Genomic DNA, 21139 nt, shown 5'->3' with positions numbered 1-21139 from the left:
TATTTGGTTACACCTAGCCGCAGGATCCTGTCTAACATTCTAGCTCATTCCAAGCAAGTGGCAGGGCAGGATTCTGATGGCTCGGTCCGGGTCAGCAACAATGCAGAAAGGTGGGCACTGCCATGCAGAGGGCTCTGATCTCATCATCGGCCTGGCTTTTCAACTCTACAGTTAACGAATCCCACAGCATGGACGGGGGTACTAGAGATCTACAGCGTACTGTACTACATTGTAATATTTATATAGCACTCCATATCACGTTACGGGGCACAGAAGCCCATGAGAAGACGGGCAGCAAACTATACTATGGGGGTGGCACTTGCTGGCATAATGTTGCATTTGTAAGTGGAATCAGGCAGAGACCCAACTGCATGCCCAGAGTTACAGGTGCAAGTAATCCGGTTTAGGGGTGAAGATTGGGGGTGGTGGGGGTATGGGGACTACCAAAATATTATTGGCAGATATCGAGACCCAACCCAGCCATAAAAGCACCGGGAGCTCTCTGTGTAAAAGCCGAAATGTTTTTCTGTCAGTAAAATTATATCAGTCAAGCTAGAATTGAAGCTGGTGGCGTGAGCCGTAGCCATACAACTTTTTAAAGGCAGGGGAAATGGAGTACAGCTGTATAAATACACCTCACAAGCGAGGAACAGTGGAACCGCAATCAAGGTAGCAACCTGTGTTCCCTTTAGGCTGTGCGCGCAATCTACCTTGCACCAGCGCCCAGTGTCTACATAAATGTGCACAATCGCCTGCCACAAGAGACAGAGATCTAATCAGCCGCTCGTTCATGCAGAGTTACGCTGAGAGCAGTTAAAGAATAACAAGCGCGTCCGTGAAAGTGCACTCTTGTGGAGGTGGGGTGTGTCCCTTGTCCGGGGTGGAGGGGACACGCCTTTTAATAAAAGCGGCAAGGAAACCCGACCCAAAACAGATGGCCCCTGCGCCGCTTCTGGCTCCCGAGAGCAAAACGCTCTGGGAGTAAACATTTCCCGAAAAGCTGGGACATCCACACACCTTTGGCCAATTGCGTTGTTAAGCCAGACGCAAAAGGTCAATAGCGTGTGAGCACCACACGCACACGCTTGTAGAAAAGCTGAAGTGATTCCAAGAGCCCGATTTCCTAGAGCAGTGCATGCGCGCTACGCTGGCACGACCTAAAAACCAATCTGAATAGCCTCTTATGACACTAGATAACGCATGTATCCAGGTCCTGTTTGAGTAGTGCTGGCACCCAATGTGACGATATTTTTTGGGGGGCCACTAATGTTCTTCTCCACAGATTCCTTCACTACCACCATCAGCCCTGCCCAGTGCCACCATCGGGGGTTAGAGTAATTCATTTTAATATGGTGGTCCGCATCACTGCATTAAAATGCATAGTCACGCATTATTTTAGCCTTGACCCCACCTGCTGCAATGTGCTGTGAGGCACAAGCTGGCTGGGAGAGAGAGACCATGACAGACGAGAGGACTCAGTAAGATGGATTAAAAAAGCAGTGCAGTAAGTGCTACTGTGCTGTACTGATGACACCCACACTGTGCATTCTGGCCTCTGCAAGTTTAATTTGGCAGTCTATCAATACATGATGAACAGCCTGCATCTATAGTCTGCTCACCAATGAATCATTGAGTCCTGACCGCGGCCTCCGAGGCCGTACCATTGGGTCACGTGGGTTGCCTGGCACAACATGATCACCCTATCCAGAGTCTGTCAGTGTTATAACCCAAGCAGTGACTGGCCTTACGTGAATCTAGGGGCGGTGCCTAGTTTCCTCATGTTGTTTTTCCAGCAACTGGCACCACCTCACAGGTGTGTTACTGACCTACTGTGGCGGACATTAGTGATCATGGACAAAACTTTATTTGAAAGAGCCCACCATCAGAGAATGGGGCTGGCCTGGCACTTCTCTAAGGTCATATGGCGCATCACGCCTCTTTCTTATGGCATCCAATGCACCACTCTGAACAGTGGAGCCAGCTGATAGTTTTGAGCCTAGAATGAAAAGGTACGGATGGTGCAGACAGCATTATATTTCAAATTAATATAATTTCCTCTAGGGTAGCATCGCTGCTTCTGCCTGGATGGCGCGGCCCACCAGAAAAGGACAACTATCGAGCTCTATGTGAACTGAAGTCATGTCCTCTCATGTGTGCTGCCCTGCTCGTGTGTGTGGGGGGGGGGGGGGTGGACGTGGGGGCAGGGAAGGGGGTAGGGGACATGGGGTCTGCTTTGTTTGAGTCTGGTCAAGAGAGCAGGCACTGAGACAGTGTCTTTAAAAGGCACACACCACAAACCACTCTCACCGCTACTTCGAAGTGTAATCTGACAGACCGGCATCATCTGTGCAAGCCTAGATGCCCTCGGACCGGGACAGATCAGAGAGGAGGGCAATGCCATTTGCAATCTCCAGATCGGCAACTTACTCCACCACCTGAGTTTCTGAGCAACTGTCAGCAGTGAGTGAGTGAGTCCACAGACATATTGCTGCGACAGCCCGAGGCAGCAGGCATTATTTTCCCCACCACTGAGTGTTGGTAAGTCAAGTGGGCAGTTATAAACTACAGGTGGGCAAACAGTAGAGTGCGGAGCAGGGCTGGCTTTAGGGTGGCACCAGTGCAGCCTCACTTGGCTTTGAGCTGGGAACGCTACTGGGTTCAGGAATACGTTATGGGAAGTGCCTGCTGCAGAGTTCCTTCTGCGTCCAACAGTTTTCAGGTAACAATAAAAATGTTAAGATAACCCCGGTGATTAATGTTCCTGCTGGAGAGAGATCCAAATTTTTGTCTAGTGGCAGTTTTGACTCATCATAAAGTAGCACAGAGTGTTAATTTGCCTGCTGCAAAGAACATGTATCATGCAGATCACAGAACTATTTTTATGTGGATAGCTCAGTGGGTTACTCCTTTTGTCACAGACATCCTTTAGTTATAGTGCAGTTCATCAGTTACAATCCTAATATAGCACAGTGGCCTATGAACTTTCATCACAGAGCTGCATGCAAACTGCATGGTATAGGTTAGAATGTTATATTTTTTATCTGTAATTCATTATCCTAATTTTGCTAATAGGGTTCATTTGGATAGAAATACATTCTTATTAGTAAAGCCAAACCTAACCTCTGTGGTATATTTTAAATCCAGAGTCTGTGCTTCTCCAGACCAAACACCTTTAAAATATACTGCTGGCTAGAATGGATGACATCTTACTCCTACACCTTGTAATCCTCATTGTCTCATGTAACATTTACTAAAGACTAATTTTCCCATGTATGATTCATTGTCTCTGTATAATATGTCTGTGATGTGAAGTGCTTTGTCATCCTACAAGGATAGAAGTGGTGCTATACAACAAATGAAATAGATGTTATAGATGGGCTATGGAGAGGTGTGGGGCACTGTTGGAGACTTGTAGCGAGGGAATCCCTGTAGAAGGTCGTCATTGCGGAGGCACCAAAAAGTATTGTTGCACTAGAAGCCTTATCGATAATGCCAGCTCTGAGAGAGGGAGTCAGTGATGTCTGTCACTGTGCAGTTAAAGAACATCATCATACTAATTTTCAATACTGTATAGATAGAGGAAAGGAGTTGAATTACAAATACATTGTGTTGAAAAGTGACTGACTGTTCGGAGACACCAATGGATGTCATAATGTGTCCATGGTACTACGGCAGGCAGCTCAGCTGTAGTGGTCAAAAGAGGTGTAAAATCATGTTGGGTGTGAGGAGGTTGTGCAAGGTAGTGGGAGCGTTTTCACTTTGAGAGAAAGGTGTTGGAGTGATATATGGATGGCAGAAAGCTGAAGAAGTGTAGAGTACTGGTGATGGCTTCTGTTGAGGAGGATTCCAATGAGGTTTCAGAGGGCATCACAATCACTGCAGATCATGTCTGTCACTGTGTAACCAGAGAGAAAAGGAAATTAACCCTGGTTGGCTCAAGGGGAATAGTGACTTGTGTGTGTATATATAGTGTTATGAGGTCCCAGCCTACGACAAAGCGCTTAGATTTTCTCGTTGCTCAAATGGGTGTAAGGTCTGACATTTGTGCGTTTCCATGGACTTCATTGCTTGGTAGAAAGTGTCACTCTAAGTGTCACACATTTGGTCAGTGAATGTTACTCATAAAAACACCGAAACCATGAAAATGTTCACACATAAGCAATCTGAAAACTTGGCAGTTATACTTCTTGAGAGTTTCTCATTGGTCAAATGGGTGTGTATGTTTCCCGCATCTTCATTGCTTGATTTTTGCACGTGTCACTCATAGTTGTTGAATGTCACTCATAATTAAACTGAAATTATGAAAATGTCATACATAAGCAATCTGAAAGCTTGGCAGCTATGCACCCTCCAAATAGTGCCCCTCATTTCTCCATAGCCCCACTCTCGCATGCATGTCATTTGTTTTATAGTACTCCTCATCATACAAACAGACAAGAATCATACATGTGTAAATTAGTCTGTAGGAAACGTTATGTAAGACAATGGGGGTTACAAGGTGTAGGGATCACATGCCATCCATACTCGTAGGCAGTATATTTTAATAGTGTTTGGTCTGGAGCAGCACAAAGCAGGATTTAAAACATACCATAGTGGATGGGACTGGCTTTACTATAAAGAATGTTTTGCTACCCAAACAAACTCTTTTTAGCAACATTAGGATAGAGAATGTTTGGGGGGGAAACATAACTTTCTAACCTATTCCATGCAGTTCTTTGGGCTATATTAGACTTGTAACTTATGAACTGCAAGTAACAAAAGGGTATCTGTGAAAAAAAAAAAATCAGTAACCCACTGAGCTGTCCACATAAAAACAGTTCAGTGATATGCATGGTACATATTCTTTGCAGCAGCAATACCAACACCCAGCACTACATTTGGAGGAGTCAAAACTACCACTAAACAAAGGATCTCTCCCCAGCAGGAACATTAATCATCATAGTTACTTTGACATTGTGTAGGAAATTGCTGGATACACAAGGAACTCTGCAGCAGGTACTTTTAAACCCATTACTTATTTCTAAACAGTGTCCCCCGCCCCCACCAAGCTTGGTTTCGGTCGCATCCCCCTAAAGCCAGCCCTGCTTGTATCACTATACTTTGAACTGAATATTTAGGTGTAGTAATTAATATAAATTAAATCTGATCAGTCTGCTATTTTCGCGACGTTTCGAATCAAAACTAACAAAGTTACACACATTTACAGCATTTTGTGCAATGTTTATAATGCTTGAAAGTTTCACTTGACCTGTTTTTATCAAGGTCGCTAAATAAAATCGCAAAGATTTCAAGCATTCAGGTAGCAGTTGGATTCTTCTTTGAAAATGAGGACCTGCATCCCCATTATAAGAAGAATTTTTTAAAAACTATAATTTCTTGTTTGGTCTTTAATCTGGCAGAATTGTGTTGATTTTGTGACAAAAACCCATGGGCAAAAATTACTTCCGCTACACTTTCCATCTTGTTTAATGCAATGCCCGGCATTGCACTTTTTAATGGGGGCATGTCCACAGCAGTTTCTCACCCACATAACTGGGTTTCAAAAAGATAAAAAACAATTGCTACAAATAGTTCTATTAAACCCAGGTTTGCTTCTATGAGAAAGCACAGACTGCGTTGTACATCAAAAACTGTGCATGCCATCTTTCCGCAGACATTCAGTATTGCTCACAAAGACTCCACGTCACTCTCCGATTATGATGTTGTGGGGCAGGTCCAGTTCCAGAGACCAAATGCTCCAAGTTAGTCATGTACATTTTGTCTACTCTAAATCTATCAAACCTTATAAACGTGCACATGGATATCTGGGGGGCAGACAGCGAATCCCACTACCCCAATCAGACAGTGGTGGACAGCACTGGAAAAATCCATGTGCAGACAAGAACTTTACTTGTACTTTTAAACGGAGTGATAGATATATTACTGAGTACGAAATAGGGACTTTACTTATGGTGCAGCTGCACTTTCCATTGAAAATGCATATTTTAGATTGCCAATTACATTGTTTGGACGGATCTGTATGAAATTGATAAACCCCTAGAAAAACTGGCTAAGGGTTGGCATATCAAGATCTGTGCAGAACCTTGCGAGGGGAAAATAAGTTATAAGAGGTATTCATAAAAGATGCATTTCCCATTTTATTTCTATAGGAAATGTGTTGTCTCTGCTACAGAAAAATAAAAAGCTAAACCCAGGTTCTGCCTACCACATTTGAAATTTTTATGAAATGTGACTGACTTTTGAAGGGCCTGAATTACTATTTGCTTATAAAGGTCAAAAGGAAATGGCAAGATATTTGGAAAAACAAGAGGACAGAAAACAGCGATAATGTGGTTAACAGTAGGTGTTTATATTACACAATCAATGAATAACATGGAATTTATGGACCTCAGAGTGTTAAAATGTTGAGTTGGCCCAACTAGGATTCGAACCACTGCCCAGCAAGATGCGCAAAGGCTGCAGGACCAGGCACATTAACCAAGCGAACTACCTCTCTATTAATTATCTTTTATACATTATATAGTAGAGATTTCCAACCTCAATTTAAAAAACATCAAAATAGAAAACTAAGGCGGCTTTGCTGTGGTTTCTAAAGCAGATAGCACAACCACCGCACTACCATTTGGGACAGAATGCTGTGTTTTATGCTTGTGCTTTATTATGTGTAATAGTTACACAGGATGCACATGTTGTAATCTACAGGCCCGAAAACCAAAAAGTAATTGTAACACTTTGCCAATTACTTTTGGGGAACAGCAAATGGAGTCCGCCTAGCAGTAACTGAATCTGGTGCAATATGGGATAGGCATGAATGATGTGCCTAAAAAGCAAAAACACTTTTTGGAGCAAGATGGCACATGTGTGAATCGAAAAACTGATGCCACCCACTTGACTGACTGATGGAGTTGCGGACTTCTGACGGGTGTGAATAGGTATGTGTCAATCGACACACAGCCCTGCAATTGTCTCTGTAGCTGCATAGTGTTTTTAGTTATTACAAAATTGCCATGGACTTCACATGAAGATAAGCACAACTCCTAAACCTTCCATCGAACCCTCCCCTCCTCCAAACCTTAGCCTCCTTTTATATGCTACATTTATATGCTAGGCATACAGCCACTCACAAACCCATACAGCCACTTAGACACCCACTCACACACAGATATACACACAGTCGCACACCTATTTTATGTTTGATTACTCATTAGTAGTACAACAAGTACACTAATTTAACTTTGGTAGTGGCATTGTATATATGTTTGACAATCAAACTCTTACAAAATACAATCACTGGATGATGTCATGAGTGATGTCACGAGTGATGTCACTGACCATGTAATAAGTGATGTAATATGTGAGGTCATTAGCAGTGCATTGCGGGGGCGTAAGTTATAGTTAGTTCAGGTAACTATAACTGCTGAATTTTAGTGGTTCTGTATGAGTGACATCTGAGCCTAACTATAAAGTCACTGTAACCTTTGGTTTTTTCCCAGAGAATTTCTAGGCTTTTTTTTGTTTTAACTTTTTAACCCCAACTGTAACCTGTCACCTTTGATAGTGGCTGAGTGAGTGACTGTGTAGGTCGGCAAGTGGGTCTGTGAGTGCCTGTGTGAGAGTGTGTATGTGAGTGTGTGAGTGTGTATGTGTTGCTAAGTACCTGTGTGAAGGTGTGAGTGGGTGAGCAAGTGCCTGGGTCTGTGAGTGACTATGTGGGTTTGTGAGTAGTCTGTGAGTGTCTGAGTGGGTGCCTGTGTGGGTCTGTGGGTGCCTGTGTGGGTCTGTGGGTGCCTGTGTGGGTCTGTGGGTGCGTGAGTGGGTGTGTGAGTGGTGCTATGCATTTTGGGCATTTGCATACTTAGGATATTTAAAAGGGAGAACCATGAACTCTGCTCGCACCAGGAGACAACAAGAAAGAAACCACTCAGCACTGTCACTACACATCAGATTGTGCTCCAATAGATCAACAATAAATTCACCTCCATTAAGGATTTCATATCATTTTTAAATGTGGAATAAGGGAGGAAACACACTTTCTTTGCCTTTACTGAAGTGGAGCTTCAACTGAGGCACCTGCTATGTTTATATTTGTGAGTGCTTCCCGTTGAGGTTTAATTTCTGTGAAATAAACACCAGGGCCAAAATCTGACCTTATTTTTCCCCATAATAGTCCTTAGTTTTGCTGAAAATGTCTATCCAACTGGAGTTCTTTCATTTGGCTAATTAGTAAGTGTTACCTCGTTGGAAAAATGTCTATGCATATTCTATACTACAGCTATGCATAGGATCACGAAGTGTGCATGTAATTTCGGCAATGTGTTTAGCGTCTTCATCCACAAATCTGTGTCAAAGTAAATCCTTGGCAAGAGAAGACAACGAGACTACAAAGAGGTGAATCTCCATCAAACAGGGGTACTTCAATTTAACTGAATGAAATAAGTGCTTCTTTGTTGGGTGGTGATGTCCTTGTATTCCTCTGCATCAATAACACATCACCAAAATCCCCTGGAAAAGAGCTTGAGGGCCTTTCGTTAAGCTATCCATCAACATGAGAAAAGTGGAAAGACCTTTTGCATATTACTGAGAAAAACAGGGAGGGGGGGCAGCGCGGCCCCCTCTCTGGGCATATTTCGGCCCATGAGAGCCCATCCCCTGGGGCACAGCCGAAATTCAATGGAGGCGGGGGTTGCATGGACCTCCTCCCTGGGCCGATTTCAACCCAGAGGACCCGGGAGCCCGGCCACGTCTCCCTGGGTGCCCTGGCCCCAATTCAAGACACCAAGTGTGCATGTAGGAAACTGCGGCCTCCAGGCCCTCCGCTGTCTCAGCCGGCTCCCCGCCTCCTGCGGAAGCCCGCATTGGTCCTGCACCCAGGGAGTTGATGGAAATGCAGCTCTCTGCTTGCAGGAGCAATGCTTTCATCACTTACTCGTCTACGTGCCTGCCGGCAGGAAAAGAAATGGAAGCTGATCTCCCAACAAGCAGGAGCGGTTTGACAACTGGAAGTGTTGTGGTTAAGGACGAGGGCGGCGACAGTCCTCAGTACACAAGTGGACTTCATCGCCCCACCAACAGTGCGCCACGAAGGGCGTTTGCAGAGTAGTATAAAAAGGGGGCGTGGCCTCGGACCACCTCTCTGCAATCCAGCTCTGTGGCACATATTGGAGGTACCTGGTGGGCTACATGGCCCCCCGGGACCCTCCGTATTCAAGGGGAATTAATTCCCCAACTAAAAACGCACCATGGGGCACGTTTGCAGAGTGGTGGAGAAAGGGGACGTGGCCTTTGTCCACCTCTCAGCAGTCCCACTGTGTGGGGCTTACTGGAGGTAAGACATAGGCTAGTTGGCCCCTAAAGGACCCCCAGCAGTGAAGGGGACTTCAATCCCCATCCAAGAGCACGCCAGGGAGCGCGTTTGAAGAGTGGTGGGCAAAGGGGGCGTGGTCTGCTATGAGAACTTAGCAATCCTGCTGTGTGGGACTTACTGGAGGTAATAGGAGGGGTAGTTGGCCCCCAAGGATGTCGTTGGTGGCCAACTACCCCTCTTGTTACCTGCAGTAAGTCCCACATAGTGGGATTGATAAAAGGTCTAAGGAGGACATGCCCCCCCTTTCTCCAACACTCTGCAAACGCGCCCCCTGGCAGACTACGGGATGGGGGATGAAGTTCAATTTACTCCAGAGGGACTTTCGGAGCCGAGAAGCCCTTTTGGTACCTTGTCCAAGTCCTATGCAGCGGAATTCCTGAGCGCTGGTCGGAGGCCCAGCATCCTTTCTCCACCACTCTGCAAATATGACTACTACTTAAAGAAGCGTCTTTCTGCACCTCTGGCATAGAGGTCGTTTTAATCCCCCTGCCCTATTATGTACTAGGGCCTTACAGAGGAGGTCATGCCAATCACAGGGGTACCCCAACGCATAGTGTTCCCTTGTGTATGTAGGTGTTTTCACTGAATTAGAAGTGTCTTTCAGCATAGCACTGGCTCTAGGCGTGGTTACTCAGTCAGTTACCACCAGTACCCATCAGCAAAAAGCTGGGGGCACAGGATGACTTTGCAACAAGGCCTCTTTCTGCTCCTCTGTCGGTTCTTTGTGCACATCTCTTGCTTCTTTCTGCACCTTTCTTCGTCTTTCTGGACTTCTGTTGCCTCTTTCTGCATTTCTGTTGCTTTTTTCTGTGCCTTTCTTCCTCTTTCTGCACGTCCTACCTCTGTAGGTATAGTTAGAAATTAGCATTTAAAAAAACCTTTGAAAATCACTGGAAAGAACATAGGTTTCAGGGACGTTATAGTTAGAAATTAGCATTAAAAAAAACATAGCAATTCACTGAAAAAAAACACAGATTTCAGGGACGTTATTGTTAGTTGGATATTCCACTCGTACAAAACCAGTGAAATTCGGACGTTCTAGTTAGTTCAGCTACCTATAACTTAATGCACTGCTGATGACATCTCAAATGACATCACTGATGACATCATCCAAGTGATAATCTGATGCATCTTCTCACACCCTAATTTAACCTTCGATACACCCACTCTAAATTACAGACTGCCATTCTCAAAACCATAGACACTCCAACACCAATAACTACATACCCACTCACTGAGTCTTAGGTCTACACACTCATCCACTCACTCACCAATACAGTCAGTCATACTTTCGGTCACTCATCAGTACAGGTCTATCATATGAACTCATACACCTATACAGACACTCACACACCGTCAATCATCCATAGTTACTCACACACCTAGTCAGTCATGTAAAAAATTAATCACACTCCCATTTACTCACCTATACAGTTATACAGTTATACACAAACCACCTCACTTACTCATATAGATACTAACACATACTTGCGCTCTTATACAATCACCGATACAAGCACACACTCACCTATACAGCCACTCACTCTCACATATAGTCATTTATATACTCCAACACTCACATATACTGCCTTTCACATACGTAGTTACTCACACATGTACTACTTAGACATCCATTCACTCACCCACCCACCCATACACACACTCACCCACCCATACAGTCCATCACAGATGCACTCTTGAACCCATACACCCAGTGAATCATCCACTCACACATCTATGCACAGAGTCACACATCTCTCACCCACACAGAAAGTCAGGCAGCCATACAGATAGTCAGACAACCAATCAGTAACTCATATAGACACTCAGTTAGCTACTCACCAACCCATGCAACCGCTTACACACCAACTGACAGACTGATACAGACATTTACAGTTTAGTCACTAACCCATGCATTCAGTAAGACACATTTAATCACTCACTTATACAGACAGTTACGCACCTAGTAAATAATCCATTCAGACACTTATACACCCACTCATTGTTCAATACACCTTGGCATAAATATATATAAAACATATTTAAACTTTACAGAAAAAAAATATTCACTGGCTGATGTCATTTGAGATGTCATCAGTGATATCACTGACCATGTCATGAGTGATGTAATATGTGACGTCATCAGCAGTGCATTGCGGGGGCGCGAGATATAGTTAGCTGAACTAACTAAATGTCCGAATTTCACTGGTTTTGTACGAGTGAAATGTCCAACTAACTAGAACGCCCCTGAAACCTGTGTTTTTGTCAGTGAGCGCTCTCTCTCTCTCTCTCTCTCAATATTTGCTACCCGAGATTCAGGACCCAGATTTTTATATAATACTTACCACCAAATAGCTGCATCAGGGCACTTCTATGTGGGTTGACTGAAGAAGATAAAATCTACTGAACGTGTGCAGTCTGCACCCTAGCTCATGGCTGAGCAGTAGGCCAATATGAAGAGCTAGATTTCAGCTTATGTACAATCACAGGAAGTTACCTACCAGCCTGAGATCAAGGAGGCAATATTTCAGACAGATGACCTTTGCAAATGAGGTATCTTCAATTGAAACCATTTTACTTGACCAGAAAAAGGCCAGCAGGTTGTCAAAGGCCAATGGTACTTGTCTGGCAAATAGGTAAGGAAGGAACATCTTGATGTGAAAGACAGTAAAGAGTGGCAGAGCTTTATGAACAAAAAAGTGTTTTGAAATGGATCAATTCATAAAATGGTGAGGAGTACAGTTACAAGATCACGGATGGACAGGAAGACTCTCTACCACTGAATCTCCTCTAGCTTCTTTTCTTACAATTTTTCATATTTCTGATCATCTACACATGCACTGCCCAATTACAGATAAAAGTTTTGAATCATCACAGTTTGACCCGTTTGATGAACAGTATGGTCTTTGGTTTGGTCAATTCATTAGATTATTTTATGTGGCCTGGACTGACAGACTGATTGTGTGCTAGAAAATATCAACAATTCGCCAAAAATTAACAGCGCTCCTGCTGATTGGCAGTCCCAAAGCCTCTGTCAAAATCTTTTGTTGGGGAGGGGAGAAAAAAAAGCCTAGCAAATCCAATGGAACAGGTCACAGAGATTAATGAGCGGAGTCCATAAACTTTCGGAGAGAGAGTGAATCATAAGCACTACTGAAACTCATAAATGCTAATGTCAGTAAACCTTTTGAACTTTATATTCCTGTTTATTAATATCCAAAGGTTGGCAGCCATGTGGCGCAATATTCAGCCTAATCATTCAGCACCCTGCAACATAGGCTGGGTAGGATGAGAGTATATTATTTTCCTTCGCACAAAGGATCCCTTGTTATCAAGCAAATGCCCTATTACAAATTACTCCTAACAAGCATTCCTCTCTTTCTCCAGAGCAGCCCAAAAAACAAACATACCTACCAACAACCTTACATCGCCCAGTCAGACGATGAGCACATTTCTAACATCAGATGCACGCTCATTAAAGTATGCTCGGTCTCAAAAAACACATCACTACATGATCTCATAGCTCACATACCAAAAACACTTTAAATGGCCGACTTAAAACTGGTTACGATCAGACATTACTGATGTGTTTCCAACAGGTTATATGCTTCTCACCGAAAACCAGATGAACCGTGGAAGTGGAGGCATTCCTTCATCTCAAAAACATTAATTAATTAATTTACCGTTCAGATGTCAGCATGTTTCACACAAGACCCGTGAATCATGCAACTGTAAATGTGTGCAAAAACAAAACTTGCCCTCTTTATCATTTAAAGAACGCAGGTCTTCTTAATCGCATTAACTAATGAACCAACTTCTCTCATTTTGATGCTGTGTCCAAAAAAACACATCACTATGGCCATTACTCTGCCAGTCCGTCAATTGCGCTGTAACTTTTCTCTTTTCTTTTTATTCTATTGCGCCGTTGCTGTTAACTTTTCTTGTACTGTACTTCTGCTAACTTTCTGTTCCTGGTGTGTTCTGCGCAAGCTCTTGACGTTTATCTCCCATTCCCTCCTTCCTGCTTTTTGCCTTCTGCTAGCCCCTCCCACCTCCCAGGACTACCTATTGAGGCGGCAGCGGACGCGCCAAAGGTGCGCCACAGGCAAGCCTGTCCGTGCCTTGACCACACCAAAAACCCTGGCTCGACTGCCACCCAAAGATACACTCCTGCCAAGCTCCAAACCCTGGACCCAGGATCCAGGACTCCTCAACAATTGCTGCCGCACCTCCCTCCGATCCACAGTAGGACCTTTTACCTGCCAGAACTGCCTCTTTGCCTGCAACATTGAAGCACCAGCACGAGCAGCGACGACGATCACCACCACTACCACCCACAAAGCCTACTTCAACCACCCCAGACCATCTCCACTGCCTCCAGCTCAATGCACCGAGATTTGGGACACCATCACCTTTTTCACCCTGACATCATGTTCCTCACCGAGACCTGGCTCAATCCCGCATCTGCATCAGACAACGTCTCAGCTACACCTGACGGCTACAAGATTGAACACAGAGACCGCATCAACAAGCATTGAGGTTTAATCACAATCATCCACAAGGCAACCATCAAATGCAACACCACCACAGACTGCATCACCCTGATCATGTTCGCCTCAACTTTCAACTCCACCAACATAGGCACCATCGCCTATAGACCCCCAGACTGTCGCTCCAGTTTCTGCAACGCTATTCCAAACTTCCTCGTGACGCTTGCCATCGACTCCCAAAACGACATCTTCCTCTGTGATCTCAATCTTCACCTCGACAACTCCAATGATACCAACAAGGCCAACCTCCTCGAAAGTATGAGCAACATCGGTCTTACCCAACTTGTCACCAACCCTACATACATCGCAGGACATAAACTTGACTCCATTTTTCTGGACATCGACAGAGTCAAGAACAACCATGTCACCGAGCTCACCTGGACAGACCACACCATCATCCACTTCACCATCTAGTGGTCCCCCAGCAGAGCCCCCAAGCTTCCCATTATTTCACATCGCACCAGGAAAAAGGTCTTTTAGAGCCAATGGACTGACGCCCTCAAAACCACACACCACAACCAAGCCAGATAGGCTGTCAAGAACGTCTCCGACTGGATCAAAGACTGTGCCGACAGTCGCCCCCAGCAAACCCACCAAACTTGAGCCCCACCAAGCAAGCCAGCTGGTACACCAAGGAACTAGGAACCATGAAACGCACCTGCAAATGTCTTGAAAGGAAATGGCGCACCAGCAGGGAGCCCATGGACCGAATCATATTCAAAACAGCCCTCAACCGATACCACCAATTCCTGAAAGAGACAAAAAGAAGCGCCCTGGCCAACTGCATCAAAGCAAGCTCCAAACACACCAAGGAACTCTTCAACATCGGAGATTTCTCCAGCCCCTCAGCCACCAAAAACGTCATCATGCCTTCCCAGGAACTCTGCGACACCCTGGTAGAATTCTTCTATGACAAGATCTCCAACATCTACGGAAAGTTTGAACCCAACCCACTGAAAACCTCAGTCACCTCACCCCCACAAATGAGGAATACCACCACCTGCTAACCACCTGGGACCAGCCCACCACGCAAGACACCACAGCCATCATGAACTCCGTCCACTCAGGAGCACCCATGGACCCCTGTCCCCATTACATATTTAACCACGGAAGTAATAGGATCAGTAGCAAGCTCACCGCCATCTTCAACGCATCCATCACCACAGCTACCTTCCCCGAAGAATGGAAACACGCAGAAGTCAAGCCTCCCTTCTCAAGAAAACCATCCACCGAGCCCAGCGAACTCAAGAAATACCGCCACATATCTCTGCTCCCCTTTCCCGTCAAAGTCCTTGAGAAGGCCATCAACTGCCAACTCACAGAACACCTGGAGAATAACAATCTTTTGGACATCTCCCAATCTGGATTAGGCATCGACCACAGCACTGAAACCACCCTGATTGCAGCCACAGACAGACCAAGGAAAGACGGCAGCCCTGATCCTCCTCAACCTCTCAGCAGCAGTATCTCACCACACCCTGACCGAAAGCCATTGGAATCCAAGGATACGCTGTCAAGTGGATCGCCTCCTTTCTCACCAGAAGAACCCAGAGAATGTGCCTTCCTCCCTTCACCTCAGAACCTAATAACACAATCAGCTGCATCCCTCAAGGTTCATCCCTCAGCCCTATCCTGTTCAACACCTACATGAATTCAATGGTCAACTTCGTCAGATACCATGTACTGAACATATCCTACGCCAAAGATACTCAGCTCATCCTCTGACTATTAAAAGAACCAGCCGCCACCCTGACCTACTTCCGTAGGTGCATGACGAACATTGGCGACTGGATGAGAGACAACTGCCTAAAACTCAACACACACAACACTGAAGTACCGATCTTTGCGAAAAACGCCTGGTGGCGTCCCGAACTACGACCCTCACCCACTCCAACCAACCATGCTCGCAACCATGGCATTCTACTGGACCGTAAGCTCACCATCAAAAGACATATCAACACAGTTTCAACCCCTTTCTTCCTCATCCTCTGCATGCTATGAAATATCTTAACGTGACTCCCCATAAACACCAGATGGACTGTCACACAAGCGCTCATCACCAGCTGACTGGACCATGGCAATGCATTCTACCTAGGAATCACCTCACACCTCCTCAAGAAAATGCAAATAATTCAGAACTCAGCGGCCAGACTCACCTTAGACCTTCCTAAATGGACCCACATCACCCCCCATCTCAAGAAGCTCCACTGGCTTCCCATTCAGAAGAGATGTCAGTTGAAGATGTTGATCCACACCTTAAAATCCCTCCACAACCAGGGACCTGCTTACATTAACCACCGCCTTAACTTCCACCTTCCCTCCAGACATCTGCACGTCATCTCCCTCTGCCTCACCAACACTCCTTGCATTACTGGCAGCAACAGTGGAGGAAGTTCCTTCAACTACCTCGCTGCGAAATACAAGAATGACCTCAACATCTCTGCTGAAATTCAGAAAAGAACTCAAGACCTGGCTGTTCAACTGAGTCCCCCTGCAGCAGCACCCTTGGCGCCTGGATACCTTCAAGAGTGATTAGCCGCAATATACAAATCCAGTTTGAATGATTGATATGGGATTGAGGACACTTCTAAGGAGGTTACGAAAACAGGCACTGTATGAAGCATAGATGAAGTCCTTAATGTCTGTTGTGAAGGACGAAAGTATAACCAACGCCAGTAACTTGATGCAATACTTCATCAAAACATTATACTGGAACCTCCAGTAGTCAAATACAGACACACCACCACCATCTCATTCTCACAAGACAATTCAGGCAAGATCTGTGGCTCTGCAATTTAAAGAATTTAAACGTCACACATTTTCACACTTAACTGAAACTCCCTAAACATCTTTAGAGCAAGCTGAGATTCAGTGGACTACACTTACAAATTCGTTTATTTACACTTTCCCAATTTACCAAAGACAATCGGAGACAACTCGCAGAGAGTAAATGGCTCACCGTCATACTGCCTCGACTAGATAAAAAAGGCTGCAAATTCAAAGAAGAAAATAATGAAACAATAAGGGACAAACCCTGGGTGTTGTACATAACACAAGATACCAGAAAGCAGTATTAAGTCAAGAGAAACACTAGGGCACCCAGAAGATTATTAATGAAGACAACAAAATCCACCAGCAGGCCTGAAACGTCAGAGGTTTTGTGCAACAAGTACTACAATCAATATTCTAATATGATTATTTTTAAACATACATCATCTCGATAAATAAAGATTTTTTTTAAAGTTAGAGGATTGGATTAGAGATGTTGAGACTTGACATTAACTGAGAAGATCCACATAAAAATGTTTAAAAGGTGATGAGAAACTACCTGAAGATTTAACGACTGAGAAACATTTGTCAAAGATCTGATATTTCCCCCAAACGCTCCACCCACCAAATGATCATTGCAGAATGCTTCCAATCCAATGTGTAGACACTATGTTTTCTGAATGTTCATCCTAAGGCGAAATCTGCAAACTATTTAATGGCCCCATAAAGGGCATTTGAATTACTGTTTATGACATACATTTGCATGCATTAACTGTGCACAGGTGGCATGTTATCCACTTAAGACTGCTCAACTCACTCACCCAGCCTTCTCAAATCCAATAAACATCAAAAACATGTTACCAAGTGGTGCACCCCAATGAAACGGACCGGTTTCATTCAAGAGAAGGAAAGCCATTATCGGTCCATCACATGGTCTAGACTAGATTTGCAAATTCTACCTATGAGACTCCCTAAGAAATGCAGTCTCAAATTAAAACTACTGCAGTATTATGCTTCCAGAATCATTCACCATCAGATATTCTGGGTCACATCACCTCCTAATAAAGGATCTACACAGGTTATATATTCAACGCAATGATCCCTTCCGTATACTCTGGCGTCATGAAAGTCTTTTGGAAAACTAGTCCTTCAAGGTTTACTTCCCTCAAAATCACTGTGAACACTTATATTATCAAAGACTTATCATCAAGACAGCCAAATTACCAGTTTTCTAGCTCCTGCCCTGTGGAATGACCCCTCCACCTCTTCTCAAGACTTCAAATAATTAAAACAAAAATTAAGACTCTTCTTAGAAATTGTTAAAGCTAGTATCTTCTATGATACTGTTCTACTTGATCTGTCTTACTTACAGATTTTCAGAATGTCCATTTCTAGATACGCTACTTTACTTGTAATGTTCCATTTCTATCATCTATGACCATGCATTGTTGTCTTACGTGGTACTGCGAAGTGGCCTTCAGCAACAACGGCACTACACAAATAAGCAGAGAAGACTGAGAGACTTGGGACTCCAGCAATATGCACGAATAGTATCAATTGAGAGATCATGTGCCATCAAAAGATGCCTCTTCAGGAGTATATCCTTAGTTCTAATCACACTGTGATAGAGATGTTCTGTGCTCTGCTCACTGATTTTTTTGTTCAGTTCTATATTAGAGGTTGCACCTTCTACATAAAGCGCAACACCAAGAGCAAGAAAAGAGCAGTTCCTTGTAGACCAGCTACAGGATTGAAGGATTCACTGTGCATGAAGGGAAGCTAGCGGTCTCCTCTTATACATCAACTGTAAGAGCAAAAAAGTGATTTGTACACCAACTATAAGATACAACTCATCCTCTGCAAACCAAAAGTAATGCAGAACACACCTTTTGTATACTAACAGCAATACAGAGACTGCCTTTTAACCAGTGGTAGGGCAGGTGGAGGGGTGCAGGGGGAGCGCGGGTGGAGGAGGTACGGGGGGGGGGGGGGTTTATAATAATTAATATTTTTTTTTTTTAAAGGAACCTACCTGAAGCTGCCGGCCACCTCCCGAGTCGCATCGAGCCTCTGTGTTCTTCCTGGTCCCAGCAGACACTGGGACAGCATCACAGACTCTGTGCAATCCCCGTGCTGCTCTAATGCTATGAGTGCAGTGCAGGGATTGGCCTGAGCGGGCTGGTTTGATGCTCCACTCAGGACAGGGTGTCTATGCTGTTTCTCCAACCCGGCTGTTCAATACAGCCTGGCTGGAGAAACCGAAGTGCGCATGTGTGTTTGGTCAGCATAGGACAGTCGGCCAAACACATGCGCACTTAGAACTGCACAACCCTGTCCTCCTCCCCCATCCCATGCCTCCAGCCCTGTCCCTCCCTACGCATGCTGGCCCAGCCAGCAGGTGAAAAATAAAACAAAGATAGAATATAGTTTTATTTTTCACCTGCTGGCTGCGAGCCAGTGGGACAACGCTCCTTCGAAGCTTTGAACACCAACTACAGGACAGAGTCTGCACCTTGTACACCAACTGCAGGAGGGCCTTACATGGGCACCAACTACAGAACAGATTATGCTATATGAACATCCACTGCAGGGTAGAGACCTTCCCACGTACACCCACTGCAGAACAGACATTACATGTACGCCCACTGCAGGGCAAACAATACTCTTACATACTCACTGCTGGGCAGAGCTTATTCTCTCTACACCCACTACACTGCAGAGACCATCTCTAGTATGCCCAATGCAAGACAGGGACCGTCCCACGGACACTTGGCGCGAGGGAGAGACAAACCCTTGTGTAACCAATGCATAGCAAAAACCAACCCATGTACACCCACTGCAGGGAAGACAATTCCCCTGCATATCTGCTTCTGAGCAGACACCATTACATTTTTTTTTTTTTTTTTGACAACAGACTTTATTGGCGACACCATTACATTTTTGATCAGGATCCGGAGGGCAATGTGCTTCTTCCAACCATCTACAAGACAGTCCCAGTGAGCGTGCAGACCACGACCCTTGCACATCGGAAGTGAAATGAATTGGCAGTAGCAACATGGTCATCTTTTGAAACAGAATATGCACACAGAACTGGACTATCGATAAGCATGGTGTAAGAACAGGAACATCCCAACTTTCAAAGGTATCTCTTTGGGAAATCTAGCAATGTTGCTAGAAAGAGCACTCTGGCTGGAACTTTATGTCAAGGCTGCGAAACGGATACCTTGCGATGCAGGTGTCACGGAGTTAATGGTGGTGGTGTAGTTGTCGGTTTTCTGTGTGTTTATGTAAGCAGAAACTGGCACCATGCAAACAGCTATAATTGAAGAATATTGCCTAGATATACCACACAAATATATTTGCTTACATTTTAATCTGTTCAAAATCCCCCAAAGTAACCAAGCACGCTTTTCCCGACTGTAGCAATATGAATTTTAATATTCCATCACCAGTCCTCGCATATTGGAGGGTAAACGCCTGATGGTGGGATTAAACGCATGCTGGTATTATTGGGGTAGACATTTTAGCATAGTTTATGTTTTAGTGGTCTATGTGTTTTACATCACTCTAAAGACCACTGTGTCTACTATCCCAAGGAGTTAATTTTAATACAGGCATATAAATAACATCCTGGGGTCAAATTAGTTTACTGCTTAGCAATGGATTTTATAGCCTTTCACGATCCATTAACCCTTAAATAAGCAGCATAGGGATCTCAATACTGGTATCCTATTGTAACGAGTTTACTTAATTTAGCATATGGCATCAAGAGCAGCTGATCTAGGCCAGGATTCATGCACGTACTTTTAATTTTGGAAAACAGGCATGTTCGTTGTAAGTAATGTAAAGATTTGTGGATCATTAAAGAATACTTAAACATAATCATGGAGACTGGCAGATGCTGAAGAATACGGATATCCTCTAGGATTTGGCGCTTCATATAGATTCTAAGGAAAAAAACATATGGTTCCCCATTGATGAGCTTTGCATAATTGGCATAAAGACGCTCAAGTAGGCCCAATGAATTGTAGTAATGAAATATGAACTTAAGTGCTGCACACGCCATCACTACTACTGCCACAGTAGGGATAACAGACTTAGCAACTTCCTAATTACGGGAAACTGAAAGAAGACAGGTTTTACTACAGTATTAAATCATGATTTAGGTGTAGTTTGGCTGCTCATGAGAGTAGTTAGAAAAAAGGTTTTTCCTTTGGTCAAAGACAATTCGGTATCATTCACACATCAGTGATACCCAGCCAACCAAAAACTTCTTAATGTTCACTATGAATATATTAAAGCACTTATGAAGCCAATTTATAAAAAATATATGTCTTTTTAATCATAAAAGTCTGTCTAGTTGTACAATTTATATCATGACAAGGAAATATTAAAAACTTTTTTTTTTAAAACATATGCTACCAGAGACACAGTTCACAATAAATGTGATATCTCT

At 44.2% G+C, this 21139-nt stretch overlaps 1 protein-coding gene across 10 annotated transcripts in view; it reads right to left on the bottom strand.

Annotated features, from left to right (window-relative positions):
* Window positions 1–21139, bottom strand: part of WDFY3 (WD repeat and FYVE domain containing 3) — a 1391721-nt gene that overhangs the window by 1344116 nt on the left and 26466 nt on the right. The window lies entirely within an intron of this gene.

The sequence above is a fragment of the Triturus cristatus genome, chromosome 2_1 (assembly GCF_964204655.1).
Source record: "Triturus cristatus chromosome 2_1, aTriCri1.1, whole genome shotgun sequence".
Classification (NCBI taxonomy): Eukaryota; Metazoa; Chordata; class Amphibia; order Caudata; family Salamandridae; genus Triturus; species Triturus cristatus.
Note: the sequence above shows the minus strand (reverse complement) of the source record. Positions and strands in the feature narration are given on the sequence as shown.